The sequence below is a fragment of the Hypanus sabinus genome, chromosome 5, assembly GCF_030144855.1.
Source record: "Hypanus sabinus isolate sHypSab1 chromosome 5, sHypSab1.hap1, whole genome shotgun sequence".
In the NCBI taxonomy this organism is placed as follows: Eukaryota; Metazoa; Chordata; class Chondrichthyes; order Myliobatiformes; family Dasyatidae; genus Hypanus; species Hypanus sabinus.
This window is the reverse complement of record NC_082710.1, coordinates 18,414,366-18,433,827: the sequence shown is the minus strand read 5'-3', so window position 1 is coordinate 18,433,827 and position 19,462 is coordinate 18,414,366. Positions and strand designations below refer to the sequence as shown.

Here is a 19,462-nt window from a genome sequence, read left to right as displayed (position 1 = left end):
GATGCTGCCCAACCTGCTGAGTTCCTCCAGCGTGTTGTATGTTTTGCTTTGACCGCAGCATCTGCAGTGTACTTTGTGAGTGCTGTTGAAAAGTCTTAGGCACCCTAGCTATATATATTTTGCCTAAGACTTTTATACTTTTGCACTGTACTGTACATGTAAATTAATGTTTTGAAGATTCCTTCAGTCCTCTACAGATATGGTCCAAAATATAGAAAATTTATTGAGACATCATCCAATGGTTTTCCTCTGGAGTAAAGCTAGTTCTAAACAAACAAAATGTTTATTATTTTTTTAATGCTTGTTTTTCCAAGTATGATTAAAATAGTATATTTGAACAAATGGAAACTTAAAGCCTTTTTTTATTAATCAATTATAACTGAGGTAATTTAGAGAAAAAAGTAGCATGCAATGCCTTTTGGCTTTCAGTAAAAACTATGTAATATTTCCTTTGTTTGTTACGCTCCAGATGTCTGTTCTGCCTGGAAGCTTCCCAACATCTTATAAATACTCAAGTTAGTTTTCACCTAAAATTCAATAAGCTCTGTCCTTAAGTACTGCACCAGATCTGTAACTAATGTTTAAACAGATGCTGATCTTATCTGGATGTGATCTACTTATGGCAAATACAGTTTTTACCTTTCTAGTAAGATTAATAACATTGAAATAAAGCAATTTTTATTGTCAGAATTTTAGTCCATTCATGAATATTTTTGCCCTATGTTACATAAAAATGTAATATTTTGAACATTGAATTTAAAATACCAAATGTGAAAATATCTAAATTATTAAACAGTGAGAAAATTCTGAATTATTCATAAAGTATAACTCACAATAAATAATTAAGCTTTTTGCCCCATGTTAAAAATGTAATAAACTTTGAACTTAAAGTACAAAATATGAAAATGTCGAAGTTATTCGACGGTAAGAGAACCTTCAACTGGTGGAAGCAGGTAGGTGAAATGCAAGTGAAGCCAGGTAGGGAGTGTGAGGGTAGAGACAGATGTTGGTGATGTGGAGTCACGTAAATGAGGGATGATCAGCCAATGGAACCATACTGGGGAAGGGAATAGAATGGGTAACCAATTGGAGAAAAAACTCAGGGCTGTGTCAGTGATGGACAGATGGAACCAGGTGTGGGTAGTTGATGAGGAGTTGAAGCAGCCCAGGAGCTTCCAATATTTTTTGGGGAGTGATCTTTGAAAGTTTGCTGGAGAGGGGTGGGCCCCAAATCTAGGTAAATTTAGGTGTTGGATAAACTACTCCTGTTTAACATGGTCCATGAACAGGACTAAAAAAATACTTTCTCAAACCCATCCTCATCTCTATGGAGTTATTCAGTTTCCAGAAACATGGGAAGACTGATCAGACATCACTCAAGCTGAAAGAGAAGGTAAGTGCAAGGTTTTCAACTATAATATTTAAATGGAAACTCACTTTTGGGAGTAGCTTGATTGATCAACATGATGCACCATCTGTGAAGTCTAAAAGGGGAGTTATATTTGATATATTAAATATTTTGACCTGGGTGGTGGGGACACTTAATAATGGACACCACCTTCCTGAGGCATGGCTCTTTGAAGATGTCCTGGAACTACGGAGGCTAGTGCCCATGATGGAGCTGACTAATTTTATAACTTTCTGCAACTTATTTCGAACTTCTGCAGTAGCACCACCCCCCATACCAGAAAGCAATGCAGCCAAAACAAAATGCTCTCCACAGTATATTTACAACATAGGTTAAGGAACATAGAAATTTACAGCATATTACAGGCCCTTCAGCCCACAATGTTGTGCCGACTATGTAACCTACTCTAGAATCTGCCTAGAAATTTCCTAGTGATTAGCTCTCCATTTTTCTATGCTCCATGTACCTATCTGAGAGGCTCTTAAAAGACCCTATTGTATCGACTTCCCCAAATGCCGCTAGCAGTGTATTCCACCCACCCACCACTCTCTGAGTGAAAAACTTACCCCTGACATTCCCTTGATGCCAATTTCCAAGCACCTTAAAACTGTGCCCCCTTGTATTAGCCATTTCAGCCCTGGGAAAAACCCTCTGGCTAACCACAGGATCAATCCCCCTCATCATCTTATGCAACTCTATCAGGTCACCTCTCATCCTCCATCACTCCAAGGAGAAAAGGCCAAGAACACTCAAGCTATTCTCATAAGGTACGCCCTCCAACCCGGATAAAATCCTTGCACATCTCCTCTGCCTCCCTCTATAGTATCCACATCCTTCCTGTAATGAGGTGACCAGAACTGAACACAGTATTGGGGTCTGACCAAGGTGTTATGTAGCTGTAACCTTATCTCATGGCTCTTGAACTCAGTCCCTCACTGATGAATGCCAACACACCATATGCCTTCTTAACAACACTGTCAACCTGTGCAGCAGCTTGGAGTGTTCAATCAACATTGACCCTAAGATCTCTCAGATCCTCCACACTGCCAACAGTCTTAGCTGTCTTCAGAATGGAACCACCAAAATGAACCACTTCTCACTTATCTGGATTGAAGTCCGTCTGCCCCTAACCTTTGTGTCATCAGCAAACTCACTAACCCACCCTTTTACTTCTTCATCCAGGTCATTTATAAAAATCACAAAGAGGAGGGGGTCCCAGAACAGATCCCTGTGGAAAGCCACTGGTCACTGACCTCCATTCAGAATACGAACCATTTACAACCACCCTTTGCCTTCTGTGGGCAAGCCAGTTCTGGATCCACAAAGCAGGGCCTTCTTGGATCCCAAGCCTCCTTACTTTCTGAAGGAGCCTTGCCTGGGGAACCTTATCAAACGCCTGACTGAAATCCATATACACTACATCTACTGCTCTACCTTCAGCAATATGTTTTGTTACATCCTCAGAAAATTCAATCAGGCTTGTAAGGCACAACCTGCCCTTGACAAAGCCATGCTGACTATCCCCAATCAGTTTATGTCTTTCCAAATGCTCATAAATTCTTCCTCTCTGGATTTTCACCAACAACTTGCCCACCACTGAAGTCAGACCTCCCGGTCTATAACTTCTTGTGTTTTCTCTACTCCCTTTCTTGAACAAGGGAACAACATTAGAAACCCTCCAATCCTCCAGTACTTTTCCTGGTACTGTTGATGACACAAAGATCATTTCCAGAGGCTCAGCAATCTCCTCCCTCACTTCCCACAGCAGCCTGGGGTATATCTCATCTGGTCCCGGTGACTTGTCTAATTTAATGCTTTTCTAAAGCTCCAGCACGTCCTCTTTCTTAATGTCTACATGCTCAAGCATTTCAGTCCACTTTAGTCAACCCCACAATTGCCAAGGTCTTTTTCCCTGGTGAATACTGAAGCAAAGTATTCATTAAATACCTCCACTACCTCATCCAACTCCATGCTCACATTTCCACTGTCGCACCTGATTGGTCCTATTCTCACACAGCTCATCCTCTTGTTCTACACATACGTCTAGAATACCTCAGGGTTTTCCTTGCTCACTAAGGCCTTCTCAGGACCCCTTCTGGCTCTCCTAATTCCATTCTTAAGATCCTTCTTAGAAATCTTGTAATTTTCTAGAGCTCTAACAGTACCTAGGTTCTTGAAGCTTTTGTAAACTTTTCTTCTTAACTAGATTTTCCACATACTTTGTACACCATGGTTCTTTAACTCTACCATCCTTTCCCTGCCTTAATGGAACATACCTATGCACAACTCCATGCAAATTCCCTGAACATTTGCCACACTTCTGCCATGAATTTCCCTGAGAACATCCTGTTCCAATTTATGCTCACAAGTTCCTGCCTAATAGCATCTTATTTCCCCCTACCCCAATTAAATGTTTTCCCAAATTGCCTGCCCCTATCCCTCACCAGCACTATGATGAAGGAGATAGAGTTGTGGTCACTACCACCAGAATGCTCTCCAACTGAGAGATCTGACACCAGACCAGGTTCATTTCCCAGTACCAGATCAAGTACAGCCTCTCCTCTAGTTGGCGTATCTACATGTTGTGACAGGAAACCTTCCTGATCACATCTAACAAATTCCACCCCATCTAAACCCCTTGCACTAAGGAAATGTCAAACAATATTAGGAAAGTTAAAATCACAGATCACAACAACCCTATTATTATTGCATCGTTCCAGAATCTGTCTCCCTATCTGCTCCTCGACATCTCTGTTACTATTGGCAGGTCTATAAAAACACCCAATATAGTTATTGCCCCTTTCCTGTTTCTAACTTCCACCCACACTGACTCAGTAGACCAGCTCTCCAAGATTTCTTCCTTTTCTGCAACCGTGATACTACCCTAATTAGCAATGCCACACTCCCAACTCTTTTACCTCCCTCTCTGTTCTTTTTGAAACATCTAAAGCCTAGCACACTCAGCAGCCATTCCTGCTCCTGAGTCATCCAAGTCTCTGTAATGGCCACAACATCACGGTTCCACGTATTGATCCATGCTCTAAGTTCATCTGCCTTGTTTATGATATTCCTTGTATTAAAATAGACACTTGTCAAACCTCCAGGCTGAGCGCATCTTTGCTCTATCATCTGCCTATCCTTCTCACAAACTCCCTACAAGCTGTCTCTACTTGTGCTCCAACCTCCCCATCACTTTGGTTCCCACTCCCCTGCAAATCTAGTTTAAACCCTCCCCAATATCACTTGCAAACATCCCCACCAGGTTATTAATCTCCCTCAGATTCAAGTGCAACCGATCTTTTTTGTACAGGTCACACCTGCCCCAGAAGAGGTCCCAAAGATCCAAAATTCTGAACTACTGCCCTCTGCTCCAATCCTTCAGCCACGCATTCATCCCCCACCTCATTCTATTCCGATATTCACTATCACGTGGCACAGGTAGCAATCCCGAGATTACGACCTTTGAGGTCCTGCTTGTCAGCTTCTTTCCTAACCCCCTGTATTCTGCTTTCAGGATCTCCACCCTTTTTCTACATATGTCGTTAGTGCCAATACGTACCATGACCTCTAGCTGCTCACCCTCCTATTTCAGGATATTGAGGATGCGTTTAGAAACATCACAAACACTGGCACCAGAGAGGCAAACTACCATCCTTGTTTCTTTTTATAATTGCAGAAGTTTTCAAGTGTTTAGAATTTTCAGGAGGCCTTTGACAAGGTGCTGCACATGAGGCTGCTTAGCAAGATAAGAGCCCATGGAATTACAGAGGAGTTATTAGCATGGGTGGAACATTGGCTGGTCGGCAGAAAACAGAGAGTGGGAATAAAGGAATCCTATTCTGGTTGGCTGCCGGTTACCAGTGGAATTCCACAAGGGTCGGTGTTGGGACCATTGCTTTTTACGATCTATGTCAATGATTTGGACTACAGTATTAATGGATTTGTAACTAAATTTGCCGATGATACAAAGGTAGGTGGAGGACCGAGTAGTGTTGAGGAAGCAGAGAGCCTACAGAGAGACTTAGATAGTTTAGGGGAATGGGCAAAGAAGTGGCAAATGAAATACAATGTTGGAAAGTGTATGGTCATGCACTTTGGTGGAAGAAATAAATGGGCAGATTATTATTTAGATGGGATGAGAATTCAAAAGGCAGAGATGCAAAGTGACTTGGGATTCCTTGTTCAAGATACCCTAAAGGTTAACCTCCAGGTTGAGTCAGTTGTGAAGAAGACAAATACAATGTTGGCATTCATTTTTAGAGGTATAGAATATAAGAGCAGGGATGTGATGTTGAAGCTCTATAAGCCACTAATGAGACCACACTTGGAGTATTGTGTGCAGTTTTGGGCTCATTATTTTAGAAAGGATATACTGACATTGAAAGGGTTCAGAGAAGTTTCACGAGAATGATTCCAGGAATGAAAGGGTTACTGTATGAGGAATGTCCAGCAGCTCTTGGGCTGTATTCCCTGGAGCTCAGGAGAATGAGGGGGAATCTCATAGAAACATTCCAAATGTTAAAAGGCCTGAACAGATTAGCTATAACAAAGTTACTTCCCGTGGTAGAGGAGTCTAGGACAAGAGGGCACGACTTCAGGATTGAAGGATGTCTATTTAGAACTGAGATGCGGAGAAATTACTTTTGACAGAGGGTGGTAAGTCTGTGGAATTTGTTACCACGAGCAGCTGTGGAGGCCAAGTCATTTGGGTGTATTTAAGGCAGAGAGAGATAGTTTCTTGATTAGCCAGGGCATCAAAGGGTATGGGAAGGAAACAGGGGAGTGGGGATGACTGGAAAAATTGGATCAGCCCATGATTGAATGGTGGAGCAGACTCGATGGGCCAAATGGCCTACTTCTGCTCCTATACCTTATGGTGTCATATAAACATATAGCGAAACGTGCCATTTGCATCAACAATCGACACAGTCTGAAGATGAGCTGGGGGCAGCTCGCGAATGTCACTATGCTTCCAGCGCCAACATAGCATGCCCACAGCTTACCAACTCTAACCTGGACATCTCTGGAATGTGGGAGGAAAGTGGAGCACCAGGAGGAGATGCACATGATTGTGGGGAGAACGTACAAACTCCTTACAGACAGCAATGTGAATTGAACCCCAATCTTCTGATTGCTGCTGCTGTGAAGTTTTACACTAACCACTATGGTCCCCAACAGTTGAGCACTGGATTGGATCAACCATAATGGTATTGAAAGGGTAGATGGGTGACTTGAACTATTTTTTAGGTGTTCACATGTATAGATGCTATCAGTTTAGCCTGAGTTTTCATATGGAAATTGAACCTGAAATTGTGATTGTGTCCTGAATTAAATATACTTACTTCCATTAAACGGGATTTAAATCCAGCAACTAATGATCTTAATGCACGTTTTTCCATATTATTAAATGTAGCAGATGCATAGAAGTTATGAAAAGAAATAAAAATAATTTTAGTATGTTTGAGCTTTAAAAATATCAACTTTAACTTACATGATTCACAATATCATGGTCATCTTATAGAAAGTTATTTTATTTATCACTAACAATAACCTCAATTTTTCCTCCAATCTATTTCCATACATTCTAAAAAAGTAATCAAAAATCCTCAGGAAAATATTGCACTACTTTGTAACTTAAAGAGAGCTGTTAAGGTAGATCAATCGTTCACTCATTATGTACTATTGTATGACCATGGTTCTTCCATGACCATGATTGTTCTTAGCAAATTTTTGTACAGAAGCAGTTTGCCATTGCCTTCTTCTGGGCTGTGTCTTTACAAGATGGGTGACCCCAACCAATATCAATACCCTTCAGAGATTATCTGCCTGGTGTCAGTGGTCGCGTAACCAGAACTTGTGATATGCAGCAGCTGCTCTTAGGGCCATCTACCTCCTGTTCCCATAGCTTCTTGCGAGCCTTCTCAGGGGTGCTAAGCAGGTGATACACTTTGTTTAAGAGTGACTAGTAGGCTAGCGGAGGGAAAGAGCACCTTACACCTCCTTTGGTAGAGCAAAGAACAATACAGCGCAGTACAGGCCATTCAGCCCACAATGTTGTACCGACCCTTAAACCCTGCCTCCCATACAACCCCCCCCCCACCTTAAATTCCTCCATATACCTGTCTTATTAGTCTCTTAAACTTCACTAGTGTATCTGCCTCCACCACTGACTCAGGCAGTGCATTCCACACACCAACCACGCTCTGAGTGAAAAACCTTCCTCTAATATCCTTGAACTTCCCTCCCCTTACCTTAAAGCCATGTCCTCTTGTACTGAGCAGTGGTGCCCTGGGGAAGAGGCACTGGCTGTCCACTCTGTCTATTCCTCTTAATATCTTGTACACCTCGATCATCTCTCATCTCATCCTCCTTCTCTCCAAAGAGTAAAGCCCTAGCTCCCTTAGTCTCTGATCATAATCCATACTCTCTAAACCAGGCAGCATCCTGGTAAATCTCTTCTGTACCCTTTCCAATGCTTCCACATCCTTCCTATAGTGAGGCGACCAGAACTGGACACAGTACTCCAAGTGTGGCCTAACCAGAGTTTTATAGAGCTGCATCATTACCCTGTGACTCTTAAACTCTGTCCCTTGACTTATGAAAGCTAACACCCCGTAAGCTTTCTTAACTACTCGATCTACCTGTGAGGCAACTTTCAGGGATCTGTGGACATGTACCCCCAGATCCCTCTGCTCCTCCACACTTACAACTATCCTGCCATTTACTTTGTACTCTGCCTTGGAGTTTGTCCTTCCAAAGTGTACCACCTCACACTTCTCCAGGTTGAACTCCATCTGCCATTTCTCAGCCCACTTCTGCATCTTGTCAATGTCTCTCTGCAATCTTCGACAACCCTCAACACTATGCACAACACCACCAACTTTTGTGTCATCTGCAAACTTGCCAAAATACCCTTCTACCCCCACATCCAGGTCATTCATAAAAGTCATGAAAAGTAGAGGTCCCAGAACCGATCCTTGTGGGACACCACTAGTCACAACCCTCCAATCTGAATCTACTCCCTCCACCACAACCCCCTGCCTTCTGCAAGCAAGCCAATTCTTAATCCACCTGGCCAAACTTCCCTGGATCCCAAGCCTTCTGACTTTCTGAATAAGCCTACCGTGCAGAACCTTGTCAAATGCCTTACTAAAATCCATGTAGATCACATCCACTGCACTACCCTCATCTATATGCCTGGTCACCTCCTCAAAGAACTCTATCACGCTTGTTAGACACGATCTGCCCCCTTCACAAAGCCATGCTGACTGTCCCTGATCAGACCATGATTCTCTAAATACCCATAGATTCTATCTCTAAGAATCTTTTCCAACAGCTTTCCCACCACAGATGAAAGACTCACTGGTCTATAATTACCCAGACTATTCCTACTACCTTTTTTGAACAAGGGGACAACATTCGCCTCCCTCCAATCCTCCGGTACCATTCCAGTGGACAACGGGGACATGAAGATGTAGCATGATAAATTTAAGCAAGTTTAATAAAGAATTTGAAGATGAAAACAAGAAAGTAAATAATGGATAGAAGGTCAAAATTTATTGGCTGTGGCAATTTATCACTGACCTCTGTGGTAATTGTGAAAAAGCAAAATACTGTAACTGCTAAACATCTGGGGAAAATGGTAGAAGTGTTCTGTAGTCCATGCACCATCTGGTGAAGGAGAAACAGAGCTAACATTTAAATTCAATTACCATACAGCATTGTAATTTTTGTAATGACTTATATTTTCCAGATCTGCCAGTGTCCGCTTGCTGTCTCATCCTTAAGGTAGGATCTTGTGGAGTGTAAATTAAAAAAGAAAAGCCTAGATGGCTACCAATGACATAACTGGCTGCTGACAAACCTAACAAAGAAATATGAATGCTGCCAAGTACTCTTGACATTCAGAAACATTAAAAATACTTTAAAATTATTGCAGCATTTATGTTCATAATACATAAAACAGAAAATATCTGTTCATAAAACAGAAATATCTTTAAACATTTAGGATAATTGAATACCTGTTAATTTAAAACTATATTCAGTTAAACAACTTTGTCCGTTGTAGCTATTTATCATTGACATGAATGGACCCACAATTACTGTGTAGGGTCTGACTGGCAGGATGGATTTGTAACAAGCCATAGGAGAGATTATGAAACATGACACTTCCAGTGCATCTAGTCTATTTTTAACTTAAAACAAGCCGGTAGGTGTGGAGTAATTGTATGGGGGAGTGATGGGAAGAAACTTGACTTCTGAGGGATAATAAAACAGCCATCATCGATTGGTGGAGTAGACTCAGTGGGTCAAAGGCTTAATTCTGCCCTGTGCGCTTATGGTCATAAGTGTTGGGAAATTGTAGCAGGCTTTTTTTCACTCTCCTGCAGGTCCATCGGAGATATGACATAAAAATGTAGCTACAATATACCACATCAAAATAGTTTAGGACTCTAAGCTTCCTGAAACCTACAGGGAGAACTGAAGACAGCTCATTATGGAACTAATGGAATTTCTCAGCAAGGTTGTCTCATTATTTTCATGTACAAAAATAGTTTAAGCTCTAATGGCTGTGTTTAGTTCTTGCCCTAAGGTGGCAGCATGTTGCTTTAGAAGTCACTTAGATTTGTTTTGATCAATTGATTTAAAAGATGCTTTAAAAAAAACAGATGAATAATACTCCCAGGAATCTGAGTCAGAATTAACTTTTGAACTTTCTAATCAGAGAGAAAATTGAGAAAATAATTTGGATAGATATTTTGATGAAATAGAAGAGCAGCTTTACTGTTTAATATCAGCAAAATATACCATGAAACTTGTGGATTCCAGTTAATTGGGACACATTGGGAGCAGTGCATTTTGGCTCAGTTAAGCAGCTGTACCAATGAGTTGAAGTTTTATGCAAGTAGTTAAAGATCAAAGTTCAAAGAAAACTTATTATCAAAGTACATGTATTCGTCACTATATACAACCCTGAGATTCATTTTCTTGCAAGCATACTCAATAAATCCATAATAGAATAATAACCATAATAGAATCAATGAAAGACCACACCAACTTGGGTTTTCAACCAATGTGTAATAGACAATAAATTGTGCCAATATAAAAATAAATAAGTAATAATAATAATAATAATAATAATAAATATTGGGAACATGAGCTGAAGAGCCCTTGAAAGTGATTCCATTGGTTGTGGGAACATTTCGATAATGGTTAAGTAAAGTTATCCTTTTGGTTCAAGAGCCTGATGGTTGAGGGGTGTTAACTGTTCCTGAACCTGGTGGTGTGAGTCCTGAGGTTCCTGTACCTTCTTCCTGATGGCAGCAGTGAGAAGGGAACATTCTCTGGGTGGAGGGTGTCCCTGATGATGGATGGTGCTTTCCTGCAACAACGTTTCGTGTAGAAGTGCCCAATAGTGAGGAGGGCTTTACCTGTGATGGACTGGGCCATAATCATTATAAGCAACACACACAAAATGCTGCAATAACTCAGCAGACCAGGCAGCATCTGCCAACGTTTCGGGCTGAGACCCTTCATCAAGACTGGAAAGGAAGAGAAGAAGTCCGAATGAGGAGGTGGAGGGAGGGGAGAGAAGAATGTGTTTGGTAAGTGATAGGTGAAACTGGGGTGGGGGGGAGGTGAAGTAAAGAGTTAGGAAGGTCATTGGTGAAAGAGATAAAGGGCTGGAGAAGGGCCGAATCTGATAGGAGAGGATAGAAGACCATGGAAGAAAAGGAAGGGGGAAGAGCACCAGAGGGAAATGATGGGCAGGTAAGGAGATAAAATGAGAGAGGGAAACAGGAATGGGGAATAGTGAATGAGAGGGGGAGGGGCAATTACTGGAAGTTCAAGAGATCAATGTTCATGCCATCAGGTTGGAGGTTATCCAGAAGGAATGTAAGGCGTTGCTTCTCCAATCATCGTGGCAGAAGAGGAGACCATGGACTGACATGTTGGAATGGGAATGGCAAGTAGAATTCAAATGGTTGGTAACTGGGAGATCCCATTTTTTATGGCAGATGAGCGAAGGTCGACGAAGCAGTTTCCTATTCTAGGTCAGTTCTCATTGAAACACAGGCCACACCGGGAGCACCAGACACCATAGGTGACCCCAACTGGCTCAGAGGTGACGTGTCACCTCACCTGGAAGGACTGTTTGAGGCACAGAGTGGTAATGAGGGAGGAGGTGTAGTTGCAAGTGTGTACTTGTTCCGCTTGCAAGGATAAATACGAGGAGTGTAGGGATAAGTGGACAAGGAACTTGTGTAGGGAGCAATCCCTGCAAATAGTGGAAAGTGGGGGGAGGGAAAAATGTACTTGGTGGTGGGATCCTCTTGAAGATGGCGTAAGTTATGGAGAATTACGTGCCACATGCAGAGGCTAGTGGGGTGCTAGGTGAAGCCATGTGTGGCAGTGGGAAGATGGGGTGTGGGCAGATGAGGGCAAAAATGGAAGAGATGTGGGTGAGGACATTGTTGATGGTGGAGGAATGAAAGCTTCTTTCTTTGAAGAAGGAGGACATCTCAGTAGTTCTGGAGTGAAGAGCCTCATCCTGAGAGGAGATGCAGCAGAGACGCAGGAGCTGAGAGAAGGGGATGGCGTTTCTACAAGTGACAGGGTGGGAAGAGATATACTCCAGATAGCTGTTAGAGCAACAGTAGAAAGACTGTCTCCAGGGATAGAAACAGAAAGATTGAGAAAGGGGAGGGAGGTGTTGGAAATGGACCAAGTAAATTTGAGGGCAGAGTGGAAGTTGGAGGCAAATTTGATGAAATTGTTAAGTTCAGCACGGGTGCAGGAGGCAGCACCAATGCAGTCGTTGTTGTAGCGTAGGAAGAGTTGTAGGTTTGGAACCTGGACCGTTCCATGTAACCAATGAAAAGGCAGACATAGCAGGGATGTAGGCGAGTGCCCATGGCTATACTTCCGGTGTAGGCATGAACACTCGGCTCTTTACTTCACCCCCTCCCCCCTCCCGGTTTCACCTATCATGCACTACCTTATCCTTCTTACTCTGACTTCTCCTCTTCCTTTCCAGTCCTGATGAAGGGTCTTGGCCCAAAACATCGACTGTTTACACATTTCCGTAGATGCTGCCTGGCCTGCTGAGTTCCTCCAGCACTTTGTGTGTGTGTTGCTTTGGATTTCCAGCCTCTGCAGGTTTTCCTGTGTTCGTATCCCCTGCCATATTTTGTAGGATTTTTCGTTCAAGGGTGTTGTTGTTTCCATACCAGGCCATGATGCTGCCAGTCAATACGTTCTCCACTAATCTTCTATAGAACTTTGTCGGAGCTGAATGCCATGCCGGATATCCGCAATCTCTTACAGAAGTAGAGGCACTGTTGTGCTTTCTTTGTTATTGCCGGACCAAGACAAGTCCTCTGAAATAATAACACTGAGGAATTTAATATTGTTGACCTTCTCCACCTCTGATCATCTGATGAGGAATGGCACATGGACCTTTGGTTTCCCCCTCCCGAAGTCAATAATCAGCTCCTTGGTCTTGCTGACCTTGAGTGAGAGGCTGTTGTTGTAGCACCATGCAGCCAGGTTTTCAATCTCTCTCCTACATGCCGATTCGCCACCACCTGTGAATCCGCCTACGACTCTAGTGTCATCAACAGACTTAAGTATGGCATTGGAGCTGTGCTTAGCCACACAGTCATGTGTAAACTGAGTAGAGCGGGGGGGGGGGGGTTAAGCACACAGCCTTGATGGGCACCTGTGCTGATGGAGATCATAGAGGAGATATAAATCCGAACTGACTGGGATCTCGCAAGTGGGGAAATCAAGGATCCAATTGCACAAGGAGGTATTGAGGCCAAGGTCTTAAAGCTTATTAATTAGTTTTGAGGGGATATGGTATTGAATGCTGAGCTGTAGCTGATAAGGAGCATCCTGATTTATGCTCTTTGCTGTCCTGATGTTCCAGGGTTGAGCAAAGACATCTGCCATGGACCGTTGCTCTGGTAAGCAAATTGGAGCAGATCCAAGTCACTTCTCAGGCAGGTGAAAATGGTATAAAAACAAACAAACTATTGTTTAACTGAGTAATAAATTATGTATTTAAATGGAATACAGAACAAATTAGAACACTATCAATATTATGACTGTACTATAAGGCTACATGTTGGCTCCTATCGTATCGACAAAGGAATTCACTTAGTGTACTCTGCCATGTTGTATTGACTGTCTCCAAATGAACAAAATTATCACAGACAATGATAATGGACAGCCTTCTTACAATGCTATCAATGATTGCATCCTCCAAATCTGCAAAGTCAGGGCCAACAGGTTCTGGGCCAGCTTCTTTCTCCAGGTCATCAGACTGCTTAATTCATGCTGATGCAACTGTATTTCAATGTTATATTGACGATCCTGTTGTAAATAATATTTATTATAAATTACTTGTACTATAAGTTGCACATTCTGCATTTAGACGGAGACATAGCATAAAGAATTTTACTCCTCGTGTAAGGAATAGAGTCAATTCAATTCAATTTAATTCTTCACTTTCATTGTAACATTCAAGATGGTTGTCAATATCTTCCTAGTTCCTAACTTGTTGAAGTAGTGAAATCATTTCATTTTCACTCCTGGCCATTTCTGGCATCTCTAAGCCTGAATGCTTGAAACTGCTGTGAGCAAAACGGTCATGAATTGCCTTACAGCTTATTCCCACCAACTATCAGTGAAAAAAAATCACTGCTTTTTGAACACAAACACACACAACTGATGCTATTTAAAAAAATTTCATTCTAAGCATGGTGTAGTTCCTAATGGCCACACAAGAGCATGTGTCTGATGCTAGTTAGAAACTGTTTGGCAACGGTCTCCTGCCAAAGTTAACCACATAGCATCTCAAATAAATGAATGAATTCCTATCTATTTTCTTGATTAGTGCTTATTCTTTTAAAGTTGTCCTAAATAAGCAGCTGCCCCAATTAACCAATGGCCCAACTAACTGAAACCCATTGTATTTTGAAACTGGGCATGGGTGAAAGGGTAACAGAATGATGACCAAGTAAAGTGGAAGACCAGTTTCCAAAAATAGGCATATTGTTATGAATGAATTGTCATACTGGAATATCACTATTCAAGCACATTTATTTTGAATTTGCCTCAGGAAATTAATGAGATGGTTCAGATATCATTAGTTGGAAGGTCAGATAAACGAAATGAGAAGATGTGGTGAGCTGAACAGACTTTTCTGCATTCTTATTTACTTTACTAAAGTCAAAGGGAATGAAATTTTTGGAGAAGTTCTTCAATAAAATCTTTGCCATGTTGCAACAGTCATATTTCTTTAAGTAGGGTGATTTGGTCATGACTCATGCAGGAAATCTATCAACAAAATCTAGACTGTGAGTTAAAGGTTAAAGATAATGTCTTCTTGGGTGAGAACAAAAAATTTAGATAAATAGGAAGTGATCATTTTTGATACAAAAAAACAGAAGCACAAGATCTACTTTAAGACAATGAAGTGGGAAGTTAAAAGGTACAGGGAAGCAGATAAACAAATCATTATAAAGGTAACCCCAGGACACAAAAAAAAATGGTATTTTTTCCCCTTGAGTTTTGTTCATCATGTGCCATGTCATGTGATGTGGGTGATTATGATCTTCCCATGACCATGATTGTTCTTGGCAAATTTTTCTACAGAAGTAGCCTGCCATTGCCTTCTTCTGGGCGGTGTCTTTACAAGGCAGGTGACCCCAGCCATTATCAATGCTTTTCAGAGATTGTCTGGCAGGCATCAGTGGTGCATAACCAGGACTTGTGATATGCACCATATGACCATCCACCACTGACCCTGATAGGGAAGGCTAAGTAGATGCTACACCTTGCTCAAGCAGAGGGAAAGAGCACTTTATGCCTCCTTTTGTCAAGATGCATCTCCACCCCGCCACCCAATGAGGTATAGAATTCAAAAATACTGAAACTGTACTGAGTAAGGATAACATGGGTACTACCGAATGCCTGGCGTCTGTCTGTTTTCTCATATTGATGAAAATGAAAGAGAAAACCAGAAGGAATTGCCAAGTCAGGTACTAGAATTAAAAACATTATGTTAAATGGAAATGTTGAACCAGTCAAAGATTATTCCTTTAGAAAGGAGACTACCTAGAGAAGAGCTGACATATATAGTAAAATTATAAATAGATATGATACAAATTGATATGGAGAGAATATTTCTATTAGTGGGTCTTGAGTCATAAATATAGGTTAATTATAAATAAGAGAAATGCAAGAAAAGGAATATTTCCTTTTCTCATAAAGTGCTTAGAATGTGGCATTTTCCATTAAAGGAATTGAATAACCAATCCGATACTTTAAAGAAGAAATGAGTCAAACGCTACAGAGAAAGGAGAATAGAAAAACTAAAGGCTTGTGATGAGCTGAATGGAATGGGAGGAGACTTGTACATTCTGGATTGTAACTACCAGAGAGGTGAATTAGGCTGAACAATTTGGTTCTGTGTATATATCCTATGTAATTTTTCATCAAAGGGTACAGGGATGCTTTGAAAGCAATGTGCTATTGTAGATAGTTACTTATGAAATGTCACAGGGTTAATTAGGTATCTCATAAGTAAGTGCTCCCTAGAGAAAAGTAATCACAGCATGACAAAATTTTAGATTTAATTCAAGAGTGTCATGGTTCAGTCAAAAATGAGAGTCTAAAGCTTAAATAAAACAAATGACATAGGAATAAGGAGTGAAATGGAAAATTATAGTAAAATGCATTATAGCAGATAAACTATGGCAAACATTGAAATAAATCACCAATAATATTTGATTCCATATATTCTATGGATAAATAAAAAATACTCAGAGAAATTATCTTTGCATGGCTAACTAAACAGGTTAAGAATAGTCTTAGACTGACCAGACAAGCTTATTACTGTTGTGTATTCCATATTTCAGTAGAATTTGAGGAATATTGTAAATATGTTATTGATTAAGCATTATTTACTTGTTTAAGTAATTAATTTCAGTTTATATGTAAAAATACGTGAAATGCATTTGTCATGACGTTACCACACGATATGTGTAAGTCTTGCTAAAGAAGAAGCTAAGACCCATCCTCCTGTGCTGCCATCTTTTGCGCGCAATTTGACTTTACACTTTGGAGTTACAAAACATAACATATACATTGTCAAGGAGACCAGTCAGTTTGAGATTGCCTTTGGAATCAGCCTGGGATAATCAACAAAAATGCTAAATGACAGAACAGAAGAGTAAACTAACAAAGAAAAATGAAGGTAGATAGTAAGAACTTATACAGCTATGTATAAAGGAGATTGGCAAAAAATAAACATGAGTCTTATTGAAATAAATCTCAGTCCTGGCCCGAAACCTTGACCGTTTACTCTTCTCCATAGATGCTGCCTGGCCTGCTGAGTTCCTTCAGCATTTTATGTGTTTTACTTTGGATTTCTAGCATCTGCAGATTTTCTCAGATAAAGATAAAATAAAGAACTAATTGAGGAATTAAACAAGTATTCTGCATTACTGTCCACCATAAAAGACACAATAAACCCATCAGATATAGTTAATACCAAAGATATACAGAGGGACTTTAAGTTATTAAATTTAGAAAAGAGCTAATATGAAAGAAATAAAGATGACATGATTCCCAAGCAACAGGATACATTTTTGACAGACCAGCAAAGTAGATGCTACATATCCAAATTCAGTCTCTGGATATTTGTAGGTGTTGATTGCACTTGGCAGTCCCATGTCAGCAATATCTGTGCCAGGAAGCTAATATGCATGTTAAGCAAGCAAATGGTGTGCTGCCTGCTATTGGAAGGTCCATAGAACTAGAAGCAAGTTTTGCTGCAATTAGTCAGTCATCGCACAGCACAGAAACAGGCCCTCCGGCCCAGCTCATCCATGCTAACCAAGTTGCCTACCTGAGCTAATTGCATTCCCTTTTCTCAAACCCTTTTCTATTTATGTACCTGTCCAAATATCTATTGCTTGTTATAATTGTACCCATCTCTACCATCCCTCTGGTACCTCATTCCACATACACATACACATTAGTTGCCCCTAATTTCCCTTTTCCCTCTAACCTTAAATTAATGCCCTTCAGTTTCAAATCCCCTATCCCAGGAAAAGCACAATGACCATTCACCTCATCTATGTCCCTCATGATTTCATGTATCTCAAACTGATCTCCCCTTAGCTTTCTACACCACAGTGAAAACAGTCCCAGCAAATACTATCTCCAAATTTTACTCAATAACCCCTTACATCCTTGTGAATCCCTTTCTGTGCCTTTTCCAGCTTTTGGCATCTATCCAAAAACAATTAACCAGAACTGCACACAATACTCCAAGCACAGTCTTGTACAGCTGTAACATGACGTCCCAGCACTTGTACTCAATGCCCTGACTGATTAATGTAATTGTAACCACATTAAAAAATCTGTAGCAGATTTGGTCTCCAACTAAGGAAGGACAAACAAATTAGAGACAGGGAGGGTGAGTCACTAGCTTCATCTCTGTGATCAGAAGGTTGTCCTATGGGGACAGACTGAAGATTGGCCTGAACATACTGGAATTTGGAGGAATGAGGGAGCGACCTTATGTAAACACAAAGATTTTATGAACTTGAAATCATAGGTGCAGGGAGGAGGATACTTCCTCAGTTTAAAAACTTATAACTATAATTGGATGGATTAATAATTTAGGGTGGGTGTCAGGGTGGGGTATGTCTCTACCAAAGGAGGTGTGAAGCACTCCTTCCCTCGGCTAGCCTGCAGGTCACCTTTGGACAAGGTGTAACACCTGCCTAGCCCCCTCCCCCTGATCAGGGTCAAGTGAAGCCATGGCAGAAGGTGGTGGATGGTCACATGAGCAACTGGTGCATATCACAAGTCCTGGTTATGCAACCACTGACGCCAGGCAGACAATCTCTGAAGAGTATTGATAATGTCTGAGGTCACCCATCTTGTAAAGACACTGCCCAGAAGAAGGCAATGGCAAACCACTTCAGCACAAAAATTTGCCAAGAACAATCATGGTCATGGGTCATGATCACCTACATCATACAAAGTGGCACATAATGATGATGATGAATTTAGGACAGATGAGGAGAATTCCCTTTACTCAGGGTGGTTGGGAGGGGAAAGGGTAAGGGGTGAATAAAAGATTTGAATTTTTTGCTGTTGATGATACAGTAATTGATTGTTAGGTACATTAAAGGTTAGACTCAATAGATTTCTAGACATTAGGGGATTAAGAAATAGGGGACTAAGGCAGGAAAAAAGATAAGATACAGGATCAGGGATGACACTGATCTCCAAGATGATGTTTTAGGGGACATGATGACTATTTCTACCTCCATTTAAAATATGTACATCTTCATACAGCAAGGTTGAATTGCTTGGTCATTACACTGTGAGAAAGTTTATGACCTTTAAACTTAGGATCCATCTATAATGAAACTACACAGAGGTTAGATGAGCCAGTATTTAGAAGATACAGTGTCAATAAATAAAATATCTGGAAACTGAGTAATTGTTTTCCATGTCAAAATGAGATGGTATGGCCTTAATTGTTTCACCTGTTTCCTTAAAATACGTAAGGTACTACATTTAAAAACACTGCACAAAATACCAAGTGGAAAACTTTCTTCATAGTTTTTAACACACACACACACACACACACACACATGTGCTGGAGGAACTCAGCAGGTCAGGCGGCAACATAGAGGGGAAAAAGCATTTGACACTTCGAGCCGAGACTCTTCATCAAGACTGGACAGAAGAGGGGAAGTCAGAATAATAAAGTGGGAGGAAGGGAAGGATTACAAGCTGACAAGTTATAGGTGAACCCAGGTGAGGGGGAAGGTGGGTGCGTGGGTGTATCAGATTGGATTAAGAAGCTGGGAGGCAATAGTTCGAAGCGGTCAAAGGCTGAAGAAGAAAAAGATTTTAAGTACAGTACTTATACAGTCTTTATACCAAACTCAAATACATCATAAAGCTATTGACATGGACCAGTTATAAGAGTATAATTCAATTCAAACTAGGTATCTATTT

The 19,462-nt window shown here is 41.0% G+C and overlaps 1 long non-coding RNA gene across 1 annotated transcript; it reads left to right on the top strand.

The window, feature by feature from the left end:
• The first annotated feature begins 1,135 nt into the window (after window positions 1-1,135).
• On the top strand, window positions 1,136-14,243 carry LOC132393652 (uncharacterized). The gene is made up of 3 exons (XR_009512021.1): window positions 1,136-1,393; window positions 9,162-9,196; window positions 13,341-14,243. It is a non-coding gene; the product is annotated as an uncharacterized LOC132393652 (long non-coding RNA).
• The last annotated feature ends 5,219 nt before the right edge of the window (window positions 14,244-19,462 follow it).